General features: G+C 56.4%; 1 protein-coding gene across 3 annotated transcripts in view; it reads left to right on the top strand.

Moving 5' to 3' along the window:
* The first annotated feature begins 3,292 nt into the window (after positions 1-3,292).
* Positions 3,293-13,127, top strand: part of CSK (C-terminal Src kinase) — a 30,817-nt gene continuing 20,982 nt past the window's right edge. The window contains exon 1 of one of the 3 annotated variants that reach the window (XM_078861953.1): positions 3,293-3,577. The gene's annotated coding sequence lies outside the window, so the exon portion shown is untranslated. Of the gene's footprint in view, positions 3,679-13,127 lie in introns of all 3 variants that reach the window. The other 2 variants (XM_078861952.1, XM_078861951.1) reach the window with 2 other exon arrangements.

Raw genomic sequence — 13,127 nt, forward strand, 5'->3', positions numbered from 1 at the left:
TGCTGCTCCTGCTCCTGCTGCTGCTGCTGCTCCTGCTGCTGCTCCTGCTGCTCCTGCTGCTGCTCCTGCTGCTGCTGCTCCTGCTGCTGCTCCTGCTGCTGCTGCTGCTCCTGCTGCTCCGGCTGCTGCTCCTGCTGCTGCTCCTGCTGCTGCTCCTGCTGCTCCTGCTGCTGCTGCTCCTGCTGCTGCTCCTGCTGCTGCTGCTGCTCCTGCTGCTGCTCCTGCTGCTGCTGCTGCTCCTGCTGCTGCTCCTGCTGCTGCTGCTCCTGCTGCTGCTGCTCCTGCTGCTCCTGCTGCTGCTGCTGCTCCTGCTGCTCCTGCTGCTGCTGCTGCTCCTGCTGCTGCTGCTCCTGCTGCTGCTGCTGCTCCTGCTCCTGCTGCTGCTGCTCCTGCTGCTGCTGCTCCTGCTGCTGCTGCTCCTGCTGCTGCTGCTGCTGCTGCTGCTGCTGCTCCTGCTGCTGCTGCTGCTGCTCCTGCTGCTGCTGCTGCTCCTGCTGCTCCTGCTGCTCCTGCTGCTGCTCCTGCTGCTGCTGCTGCTCCTGCTGCTGCTGCTGCTCCTGCTGCTGCTGCTGCTGCTGCTCCTCTGCACGGGCCACGTGGCTCGGGGACTGGCTCCTCGTCACGTCAGCCTCTCATCAGTCCTCTTGTTGTCCATTGCCACTCGGCTGTTATGATCGTGGTGGTGGTCGTGGTGCTGCTGCTGCTGCGATGGCAGTGGTGCACAAGGGCAACTAACAAAACAACTCGACACATTGCGACTCGCGCTCAGACTTTATTGTTTCAGCCGGTGATGTCCCATTGAGCAAAGCAGCTCTGTCTCAAGGACGGGCCAAATACCCTCGGCAGTGGCGGCAGCCACAGGATTTTGCATTAATTATGAGACGCATAGTTACACACAGACGCATAGAGTTACACAGAGACCCATAGAGTTACACAGAGACTCATAGAGTTACACACAGACGCATAGAGTTACACACAGACGCATAGAGTTACACACAGACGCATAGAGTTACACAGAGACTCGTATAATTACACAGAGACTCAGAGTTACACGGAGACTCACAGGGTGAGACTGCGGCCCAGAGGCCACGGCCCAAGACCGTCAGCAGCGATGGTAGCTCCAGGACCTCGCAGGGTAGATGGAACGCGTCGACTCTGCAGAACAACAGACACATGGTTGACACGAAACCCGCGCCACAACTCACTACAGAGACGAAAGGACTCGGTCACTTACACTGCCATAAAACGACGTATGCGCTGTGAAGAAGGGCACTTGCCCGAAACGTCGGCTATTCCTGCAGATGTTTCCTATTGAGGCCGCGCGCGGTATGGAGGTGAATGTGTTGGGGGGGGGGTAGATGTGTGGTCGTCGGTCGCGCCGCCCGTGACCCCGCACGCAGTGGCCACAGGCGGCCACTAGGGGGTGATAAACCACAGCCTCGGGTCATCCGTTCTCAGACCCTTGTCCGGTTTCTCAAAGCGAGTTAACCGGTAACCCGTTTGCAGTGGGTCGTGAGTGGCGATCGGCAACGCGGGGTCGCGTCCACACGGCGCGTTTCTCAGGTTCATCGGTTGAAGCATCCAAACGTGTCGACGCGTTTAGATTGATCGGCATCTCTGTGTGTCGCTGCCAATCGGTTTTTACCGGAGCTTTTTTTTTCCATTTGGTTACCGGTTAATGCAACAACGACCAAGACAAAAATTCCGACGTTCGCGACCCCCTAATGACCACTCGCGGTGTGCGTGACCCCGACTCCGAGTTTTGTTTTCGGTTTTTTAAATATTTTCTTCTGAATTTTGCCGGGGAGATGAGCCCCCGCGGGGCGGGTGGCCAGCACCACGCCCGGGGCCGCCTTTGTCTCCCCAGTGCTGATGTTTAAAATAAAATACATCAGCACTGGTCTTAGTGGGAATCGAACCCGGATTCGTAGCGCAGTGCGCTAACCACTGCCCCACCGCTCCCAACCACCACCACTCCTGATGTTGGATTGTGCACCGGAGCCCCTGGGATGAGAGAGAGATGCACTGCATTGTTTTATTTAGCCGTGGTCAAAACCAGTGATTAATTCACGCATAATGGACACTGCTGTGATTCACTTGCAACGCCACACTTCAGACTGTAATATATATAACCTCGGAAAACGATGGTAATAATAATTATAATAAAAGATCACACTGCTCCGAGTGTGCCGTCGTGAATCGATCGAGCCGGGTGAGTGAAGGTGGAGCTCTGTCCCACAGCAATTTGTCATTTACTCGCCCCCGTCGCCGCTGCCTCGAGGGCTGTAAGCAGGAGGTGAGAACAGCCAATGCCTCCATTGGAGCAGCAAGTCACCGGCCGTGGACTGTTGAGGCCGCATCCCTCACGGAATGAGGGGAGAGGGGAAGGTGGAACACAGGGAGAGGGGGGGGCGAGCACGGCGGCTGTGGAGACGACGCCGTCGACAGGAGGAGAGAGTCTGAGCGACTCTCAAGACTCCTTTTAGGAGGGTCCTGCCAACTGCTCACGGTGCTAGCGGGCGATGTTGCTGCTCCTGCGTGATCCCGTTTGAGTGCTTTGCAGGAGGTTGTTCAGCAATTGGGGACGTGGTTTGGCCAATGCCAGTTCCACTGTGTGTGTGGGTTTAGCTACGGGAGGAGGAGAGGGGGCCGGAGGAGGGGGGGAGGAGGAGGGGGGGAGGAGGAGGAGGGGGGGAGGAGGAGGGGGGGAGGAGGAGGAGGGGGGGGAGGAGGAGGAGGAGGGGGGGAGGAGGAGGGGGGGGAGGAGGGGGGGAGGAGGAGGGGGGGGAGGAGGGGGGGAGGAGGAGGGGGGGGAGGAGGGGGGGAGGAGGAGGGGGGGGAGGAGGGGGGGAGGAGGAGGGGGGGGAGGAGGGGGGGAGGAGGAGGGGGGGGGGGAGGAGGGGGGGGGGAGGAGGGGGGGGGGAGGAGAGGGGGAGGAGGAGGGGGGGCCGGAGGAACCCCGTGCGGGGCAGGGGGAGGAGAATACACCAAGTGGACGCAGGCGGCGCCCGGGATGAGCTGCAGTCTTCAGGAGAGAGGAAAGGAGACAGCAGCAGCAGAGGAGGAGGAGTGAGGAGACGGCAGAGGAGACTGAAGAGGAGGGGAAGACAGTCGTTAGAGGGGGGAGTAGGGAGAGATCAGGGAGAGGGTGGAGAGAGGGGAGGAGTGAGGGGATCGTCAGGAGATCGTCAGGAGAGAGGCCACAGTGTTGGTGATCGTGAGAGGGGGGGACAGAGGAGACCGTGAGGAGGGGAGTGAGGGAGAGTGAGGAGGGAGCAGGGAGAGTGTGGGGAGTGAGGAGAGAGGGGGGAGAGTGAGGAGAGGGGGCAGCAGAGAGAGAGAGGAGGGAGCAGGGAGAGAGTGTGTAGAGAGGGGGGGGAGAGAGCGGCAGAGTCGCCGCTCCCCGTTTCCCCTCTCACGCGGAAACGGCAACAGCAGCAGCAGCAGCATCCGCCCCGCGCCCCGCGCTCCTCTCCGCCTTCTTCACGCTCTCCCATGCGCGGGGCCCGCTGTGAGGCCACGGCGAGCAGCAGGAGCAGGCAGGAGCAGGAGGTGGTGGTGGCACCACGACGAGGAGGTGAGCAGACGAGAGAGGACGCGGCGGAGAGACGAGAGGGGGCGGATCAGGAGGGAAGAGAGGAGGCGACAGGCAGGACGAGCAGAGTGGAGAGAGACGAGGTGAGGGGACGTGAGGCGATTAGGGGACGAGGTGGGGAGAGGGGATGTGTCGAGGTGGGGAGAGATGAGAGAGGCGATGGTGACAAGCGCCGCCCGTTATTTACAATGGGCGCGGTGTGGGGGGACGCCGCGGCCTAGGCCTAGTGCGAGGCCTCGCCTTGCCTGGGGACGCTGCGGGGATGGAGGCGCCTCTCGCCGGCCGAGAGGCTTCGTCCCAGCCCCCGCCCCCCTCGAGAAGTAACACGAATAGAGGCGAGCCCTCTATCCAGCAGTGGAGTGGTCGTGGCCGCTGGTTACGACGAGAAGGGGTTGCTCTGCTTCGGGCCGGATTCGCTTTAAAGTAAGAAATGTAAGGTTCGTACTCGCTGGTGGGGGTTGACGTCTACGGAGGAGACGGAGCGATGGATTCGGATCGTGTGCGCGACTCCCTGTGTGGATTTCTAACGACGGTACACGGTCGGGTCGCGAGACGTGGATGTGGCCCGGGCTTCATCCCGCGGTGGATCATCCAGCTGCTGCTTGACGATGGGAGCTGGAGTCGGGTGACGCCTTCTGATAGCGGCGCCCGAGACTTAACGGAGCAGGAGGAGGATCGGGGGACCCCCTTTAGGGGTCTCGTGATCCCGTCCAGGGCTCTGGTGACTGTGAAAGCATGACAGTGGTCCTGTGGAAGGGTTAGGGGTCCCGTCCAGGGGGTCCAGCGATCCCGGTTAGGGGAGTTTAGCGATTCTGTTTATGGTGATTGCGGTCGTGAGTCGGGGTCGAGCGGTCTTGTTTAGGGGTCCAGTTTTCCTGTTTAGGGAATCGGACAGGGATCAGCCGCTGTGCGTGTGGCGTTTGTAGTGTTTGTTGACTGCGCTTGGAATGTCCGCCGCTCCCATAATTACCGCTAATTTGGCTGTGGGCTGGGGTTCGTTTGGAGGAGCTGTGCGGGCGGCCTGACCCGGTCCCATCATCGTGTCCTGGACTCAATCAGAGCTTTGCAGACCCAGAGCTGTCCCTGCACAACCAGCCGCGTGCTGACCTGGTGCAACCCTCACCCAGTACAACCCTCACCCAGTACAACCCTCACCCAGACAGCCCTCACCCAGTACAACCCTCACCCAGTACAACCCTCACTCAGACAGCCCTCACCCAGTACAACCCTCACCCAGTACAACCCTCACCCAGACAGCCCTCACCCAGTACAACCCTCACCCAGACAGCCCTCACCCAGTACAACCCTCACCCAGACAGCCCTCACCCAGTACAACCCTCACCCAGACAGCCCTCACCCAGTACAACCCTCACCCAGACAGCCCTCACCCAGTACAACCCTCACCCAGTACAACCCTCACCCAGTACAACCCTCACCCAGTACAACCCTCACCCAGTACAACCCTCACCCAGTACAACCCTCACCCAGACAGCCCTCACCCAGTACAACCCTCACCCAGACAGCCCTCACCCAGTGCAACCCTCACCCAGTACAACCCTCACCCAGACAGCCCTCACCCAGTACAACCCTCACCCAGTACAACCCTCACCCAGTACAACCCTCACCCAGTACAACCCTCACCCAGTACACCCCTCACCCAGTACAACCCTCACCCAGACAACCCTCACCCAGTACAACCCTCATCCAGTGCAACCCTCACCCAGTACAACCCTCACCCAGTACAACCCTCACCCAGTACAACCCTCACCCAGTACAACCCTCACCCAGTACAACCCTCACCCAGTACAACCCTCATCCAGTGCAACCCTCACCCAGTACAACCCTCACCCAGTACAACCCTCACCCAGTACAACCCTCACCCAGTACAACCCTCACCCAGTACAACCCTCACCCAGTACAACCCTCACCCAGACAGCCCTCACCCAGTACAACCCTCACCCAGTACAACCCTCACCCAGACAGCCCTCACCCAGTACAACCCTCACCCAGTACAACCCTCACCCAGACAGCCCTCACCCAGTACAACCCTCACCCAGTACAACCCTCACCCAGTACAACCCTGACCCAGTACAACCCTGACCCAGTACAACCCTCACCCAGTACAACCCTCACCCAGTACAACCCTCACCCAGTGCAACCCTCACCCAGTACAACCCTCACCCAGACAACCCTCACCCAGTACAACCCTCACCCAGTGCAACCCTCACCCAGTACAACCCTCACCCAGTGCAACCCTCACCCAGACAGCCCTCACCCAGTACAACCCTCACCCAGTACAACCCTCACCCAGTACAACCCTCACCCAGTACAACCCTCACCCAGTACAACCCTCACCCAGTACAACCCTCACCCAGTACAACTCTCACCCAGTACAACCCCCACCCAGTGCAACCCTCACTCAGTACAACCCTCACCCAGACAACCCTCACCCAGACAACCCTCACCCAGTACAACCCTCACCCAGTACAACCCTCACCCAGTACAACCCTCACCCAGTACAACCCTCACCCAGTACAACCCTCACCCAGTGCAACCCTCACCCAGTGCAACCCTCACCCAGTGCAACCCTCACCCAGTGCAACCCTCACCCAGTGCAACCCTCACCCAGTACAACCCTCACCCAGTACAACCCTCACCCAGTGCAACCCTCACCCAGTGCAACCCTCAGCTCTCATTACCCGAGCCCTCCCTGCCTTACCTAACCACACCCTACCCAACACAACTACACCTTAACCAATCACACCCTACCCAACCACTCCCTACTCTACCACATCCTACTCAACCACTCCCTACTCAACACAACTACACCTTACCCAATCACTCCCTACTCAACCACTCCCTATTCTACCACATCCTACTCAACCACATCCTACCCAACCACTCCCAACTCTACCACACCCTACTCAACCACTCCCTACTCAACACAACTACACCTTACCCAATCACACCCTACTCAACCACTCTCTACTCTACCACATCCTACTCAACCACTCCCTATTCAACCACTCCCTACTCAACCACTCCCTACTCAACCACTCCCTACCCAACCACTCCCTACTCAACCACTCCCTACCCAACCACTCCCTACTCAACCACTCTCTACCCAACCACTCCCTACTCAACCACTCCCTACTCAACCACTCCCTACTCAACCACATCCTACTGAACCACTCCCTACCCAACCACTCCCTACCCAACCATTCCCTACCCAACCACTCCCTACCCAACCACTCCCGACTCAACCACTTCCTACTCAACCATTCCCTACTCAACCACTCCCTACCCAACCACTCCCTACCCAACCACTCCCTACTCAACCACTCCCTACTCAACCACTCCCTACTCAACCACTCCCTACCCAACCACTCTCTACTCAACCACTCCCTACTCACCCACTCCCTACCCAACCACTCCCTACTCAACCACTCTCTACCCAACCACTCCCTACCCAACCACTCCCTACTCAACCACTCCCTACCCAACCACTCCCTACCCAACCACTCCCTACTCAATCACTCCCTACCCAACCACTCCCTACCCAACCACTCCCTCCCCAACCACTCCCTACTCAACCACTCCATACCCAACCACTCTCTACTCAACCACTCCCTACTAAACCACTCCCTACTCAACCACTCTCTACTCAACCACTCCCTACTCAACCACTCCCTACCCAACCACTCCCTACTCAACCACTCCCTACCCAACCACTCCCTACCCAACCACTCTCTACTCAATCACTCCCTACTCAACCACTCCCTACCCAACCACTCCCTTTCCAACCACTCCCTACTCAACCACTCCCTACTCAACCACGCCTTACTCAACCACTCCCTACTCAACCACTCCCTACTCAACCACATCCTACTCAACCACTCCCTACCCAACCACTCCCTACCCAACCACTCCCTACCCAACCATTCCCTACCCAACCACTCCCTACCCAACCACTCCCTACCCAACCACTCCCTACTCAACCACTCCCTACTCAACCACTCCCTACTCAACCACTCCCTACTCAACCACTTCCTACCCAACCACTCCATACCCAAGCACTCTCTACTCAACCACTCTCTACTCAACCACTCCCTACTCAACCACTCTCTACTCAACCACTCCCTACTCAACCACTCCCTACTCAACCACTCCCTACTCAACCACTCCCTACTCAACCACTCCCTACTCAACCACTCCCTACCCAACCACTCCCTACCCAACCACTCCCTACCCAACCACTCCCTACCCAACCACTCCCTACTCAACCACTCACTACTCAACCACTCCCTACTCAACCACTCCCTACCCAACCACTCTCTACTCAACCACTCCCTACTCAACCACTCCCTACTCAACCACTCCCTACCCAACCACTCCCTACCCAACCACTCCCTACTCAACCACTCTCTACTCAACCACTCCCTACCCAACCACTCTCTACTCAACCACTCTCTACCCAACCACTCCCTACCCAACCACTCCCTACTCAACCACTCTCTACCAAACCACTCCCTACCCAACCACTCTCTACTCAACCACTCCCTACTCAACCACTTCCTACTCAACCACTTCCTACCCAACCACTCCCTACTCAACCACTCCCTACTCAACCACTCCCTACTCAACCACTCCCTACTGAACCACTCCCTACCCAACCACTCCCTACTCAACCACTCCCTACTCAACCACTCCCTACCCAACCACTCTCTACTCAACCACTCCCTACTCAACCACTCCCTACCCAACCACTCCCTACCCAACCACTCCCTACCCAACCACTCCCTACTCAACCACTCCCTACTCAACCACTCCCTACTCAACCACTCCCTACCCAACCACTCTCTACTCAACCACTCCCTACTCAACCACTCCCTACCCAACCACTCCCTACCCAACCACTCCCTACTCAACCACTCCCTACCCAACCACTCCCTACCCAACCACTCCCTACCCAACCACTCCCTACTCAACCACTCCCTACTCAACCACTCCCTACTCAATCACTCCCCACCCAACCACTCCCTACCCAACCACTCTCTACCCAACCACTCTCTACTCAACCACTCCCTACCCAACCACTCTCTATTCAACCACTCCCTATTCAACCACTCCCTACCCAATCACTCCCTACCCAACCACTCCCTACCCAACCACTCCCTACCCAACCACTCTCTACTCAACCACTCCCTACCCAACCACTCCCTACTCAACCACTCCCTACCCAACCACTCCCTACTCAATCACTCCCCACCCAACCACTCCCTACCCAACCACTCTCTACTCAACCACTCCCTACTCAACCACTTCCTACTCAACCACTTCCTACCCAACCACTCCCTACTCAACCACTCCCTACTCAACCACTCCCTACTGAACCACTCCCTACCCAACCACTCCCTACTCAACCACTCCCTACTCAACCACTCCCTACCCAACCACTCTCTACTCAACCACTCCCTACTCAACCACTCCCTACCCAACCACTCCCTACCCAACCACTCCCTACCCAACCACTCCCTACTCAACCACTCCCTACTCAACCACTCCCTACTCAACCACTCCCTACCCAACCACTCTCTACTCAACCACTCCCTACTCAACCACTCCCTACCCAACCACTCCCTACCCAACCACTCCCTACTCAACCACTCCCTACCCAACCACTCCCTACCCAACCACTCCCTACCCAACCACTCCCTACTCAACCACTCCCTACTCAACCACTCCCTACTCAATCACTCCCCACCCAACCACTCCCTACCCAACCACTCTCTACCCAACCACTCTCTACTCAACCACTCCCTACCCAACCACTCTCTATTCAACCACTCCCTATTCAACCACTCCCTACCCAATCACTCCCTACCCAACCACTCCCTACCCAACCACTCCCTACCCAACCACTCTCTACTCAACCACTCCCTACCCAACCACTCCCTACTCAACCACTCCCTACCCAACCACTCCCTACTCAATCACTCCCCACCCAACCACTCCCTACCCAACCACTCTCTACTCAACCACTCCCTACCCAACCACTCTCTATTCAACCACTCCCTACTCAACCACTCCCTACCCAATCACTCCCTACCCAACCACTCCCTACTCAATCACTCCCCACCCAACCACTCCCTACCCAACCACTCTCTACCCAACCGCTCTCTACTCAACCACTCCCTACCCAACCACTCCCTACCCAACCACTCCCTACCCAACCACTCTCTACTCAACCACTCTCTACTCAACCACTCCCTACTCAACCACTCTCTACTCAACCACTCCCTACCCAACCACTCCCTACCCAACCACTCCCTACCCAACCACTCCCTACTCAACCACTCCCTACCCAACCACTCTCTACTCAACCACTCCCTACCCAACCACTCTCTACCCAACCACTCTCTACTCAACCACTCCCTACTCAACCACTCCCTACTCAACCACTCTTTATCGAACAACACCCTACCCGACCTGGCCCTATGCTGACCCACGCACACCAGCCCATACCTCAACTCCACCTGGGCCTACTATAAGGCTGGCGCCTGTTCCACAACCAAACCCGAATATGATTCTCAGTCAGCACTTGGTCTATTATCAAAACTGCGCAATAAACTGTTAATACAGTTCAACACAAGACTGGTGGAAGCAGATCTCGATGCAAATCCATTCCTGCCACCAGAATACAGGTGTCACTTCCCAGACAGGTGGAAAATCTTTCTTCCAATCATCCCCCACCCAGGCCAGTCCTCCATAATAACCTACCTTCATCTCGCCCTCACTCTTAACTAAACTCGAAACCAACTGGCCAACCTTACTCTACCTGATCCTACATACCTCTTCTGTACCATGCCCTAACCTTTTCAAACCTACTCCGTTCCTCCCTTCACTGCCCTACCAGACGTGATCCGACTCTTTGCCGTTAGCTCCCGTTCTACTCTTGTCTGCATATAATAGGATGAGATGGCCCCTGTCAGCCCCAGTGTTTACTCGCAGAGCAATAACACTGATTAATTCTGGTTGGGATACAGACCGCACCACTGCTCTGTCCTGCCCGAACACGAGCTCCGAATTCGGTGGTCAGCAACCTGCGGCTCCGAAGCCGCATGCGGCTCTTTAAAGACTGCTTCGTGACATTATTTATTAAGGGCCGCCGTCCCGTATTCACGTTGCATTGCGGCTCTTGAAACACTGAGTTTTTTACCGAATTAGAAAACAAGGGCACTTCTTGTTATTTTGATTTCTGACTCCTGCCTTAACTCCACTCCCCTCGATCACAAGCCTACCCCAGCTGGGACTAAGCCTGCCCAGGGGCACGTCCCTGCTGTTGATATCCCTGAGAGAGAGATTGACAGATGCTGCTATCTTCTGCAAATGTAGACAATCAAGAATAGCCCAGAGTGCGGCTGCTGTCACCAATCTCAAACCGTGGACCACAAAGTAACACCACTGCACGCTTAGATCATTGGCCAGAACCACTTAAAATGTGTTGTGTGTGTATCTTTGGGTCTCTATGTAAGTCTGTTAATCTGTGTGAGTCTATGGATCTGTATGCGAGTCTCTGGGTGTCTATACAAGTCGTTGAATCTCCACGATATTCACCGGGCTACTCCTGAAGCTCACACGCCAACCTAGACACAAGCGTGTGAGCATTGATGATCAACACCGCACCGTGCGTGAGGACGAGAGGGATGGGGAGGCGGGCGCTCCACTCCATCCCTGCTTGTCCCTAACTCTGTTACGCAGTAATACAATGGAACTCGTGCACCCTATTGATTTGGGATCTCCGCTGGGGGCAGCGTAATTGAGCCAGAGGCAGCTGGGTCATGGAGGGGCTGTTCATCATGGCCAGGGCTCAGCGCGAGCGATGGAGGACGTGGCGCGTTTCGTTCAAACGAGGTACCACACGGCGGGGAAAACGTCGCTGTCATCGAACACAGTGCTGCAGCCAATCAGTAGCCCTATACTCCTCACGCTAAACTCTTCACCCTAACCCATAATCCAACCCTTAGTTGTTAATCCCAACTCTAAACCTCAACATCCAACCATAACCCCAGTTCTAAATCTAAACCATAACCCTAGCCTTAGCCCTAAACCAACCTTAATCTTGGCAATAAACCCTAACCCCAACATTAACTCCAACCCAATCTAAAACCCTAAACTCCAACCCTAATCGCAGCCCTTACCCCAACCCTTAGCCCTAAACCCTAACATCCCAGTTCCCAACTGGAACCCTATTCCACTGTGCACCAATCAAAACACAGTCCCATGCAGAGCCCTACAAATCACTTGACACGACACACTGTATTTGCAAAGAGACAGCATCTCAAGACGCCATACAGAAATGGGGAGCATATTTAAATGGAAGCACTCACTCATTGGCCCCGATGTGAGTCTATGGGTCCCTATAGGTCCGTATGTGAGTATTACTGGTCTTTTTGGAGTCTATGGGTCTTTGTGTTTTGTATGGGTCTAAATGCGAGTCGGGACAGTACAATACAATGGGCTGTACAGAAACTGTAGTGCAAATGTATTTATAGAGTCGATTTGTTGTAGGCAGAAGAGAATGGAAGGAGCTCAGCCTGAACTTGACATTGACTTATTATCTCATCATTGCGTTTATTTTCGTTATCGTTAATTTGTGTAAAGAGCTCGAGTAAGATTCCTGCTATCGTCTGAGCATTACAACAGTCTGACCACTATCCCTTGTTATGCTTTTCGTGACAATCTCGGGGACTTTTCTGGTCCCCCGGATAGAAGGAAGTCCTAAAGATAGCGGCTTGTGGTCTCGGGACACTGATTGATTCATTTAAAGATATTTTTGCCATCGTCCCCCAGCAGTGTGGACTGTCAAGGCGAGGTTGTAGGGATAGGGCGAAACGGGGTCGCAGGGAGTGGACAAATTAGGGGAACTGGGGTGGGGGCACGGAGGGGTTCTCAGCTGCCCAAGCGAGCCGCACAGCTGCATATCCCTCATCCCCCCCCTTCCCACCACAACAGCCTCAGCCTAAAATAGTGCAACATCCCCCAGCCAGCGCTAGAGCGGAAACTCGGAAGCGGAATTTGTTGCGGCACCAAAACTGCGCAAGCGTCCACCTGTGGTGGGTGAAGTTCCCAAGCACAGACACGGCTCTGGTGCGAGTCGTGACGCCGCCGCGTGGGTGTTTTTACGGTTGTGCCACACGGCTCTCTCCGCTGTGTTTTTACGGTTGTGCCACACGGCTCTCTCTGCTGTGTTTTTACGGTTGTGCCACACGGCTCTCTCTGCTGTGTTTGTGGGGTTGTGCCACACGGCTCTCTCCGCTGTGTTTGTGGTGTTGTGCCACACGGCTCTCTCTGCTGTGTTTGTGGGGTTGTGCCACACGGCTCTCTCTGCTGTGTTTGTGGGGTTGTGCCACACGGCTCTCTCCGCTGTGTTTGTGAGGTTGTGCCACACGGCTCTCTCTGCTGTGTTTGTGAGGTTGTGCCACACGGCTCTCTCTGCTGTGTTTGTGGGGTTGTGCCACACTGCTCTCTC

This window comes from Lampetra fluviatilis, chromosome 13, assembly GCF_964198595.1.
Source record: "Lampetra fluviatilis chromosome 13, kcLamFluv1.1, whole genome shotgun sequence".
Classification (NCBI taxonomy): Eukaryota; Metazoa; Chordata; class Hyperoartia; order Petromyzontiformes; family Petromyzontidae; genus Lampetra; species Lampetra fluviatilis.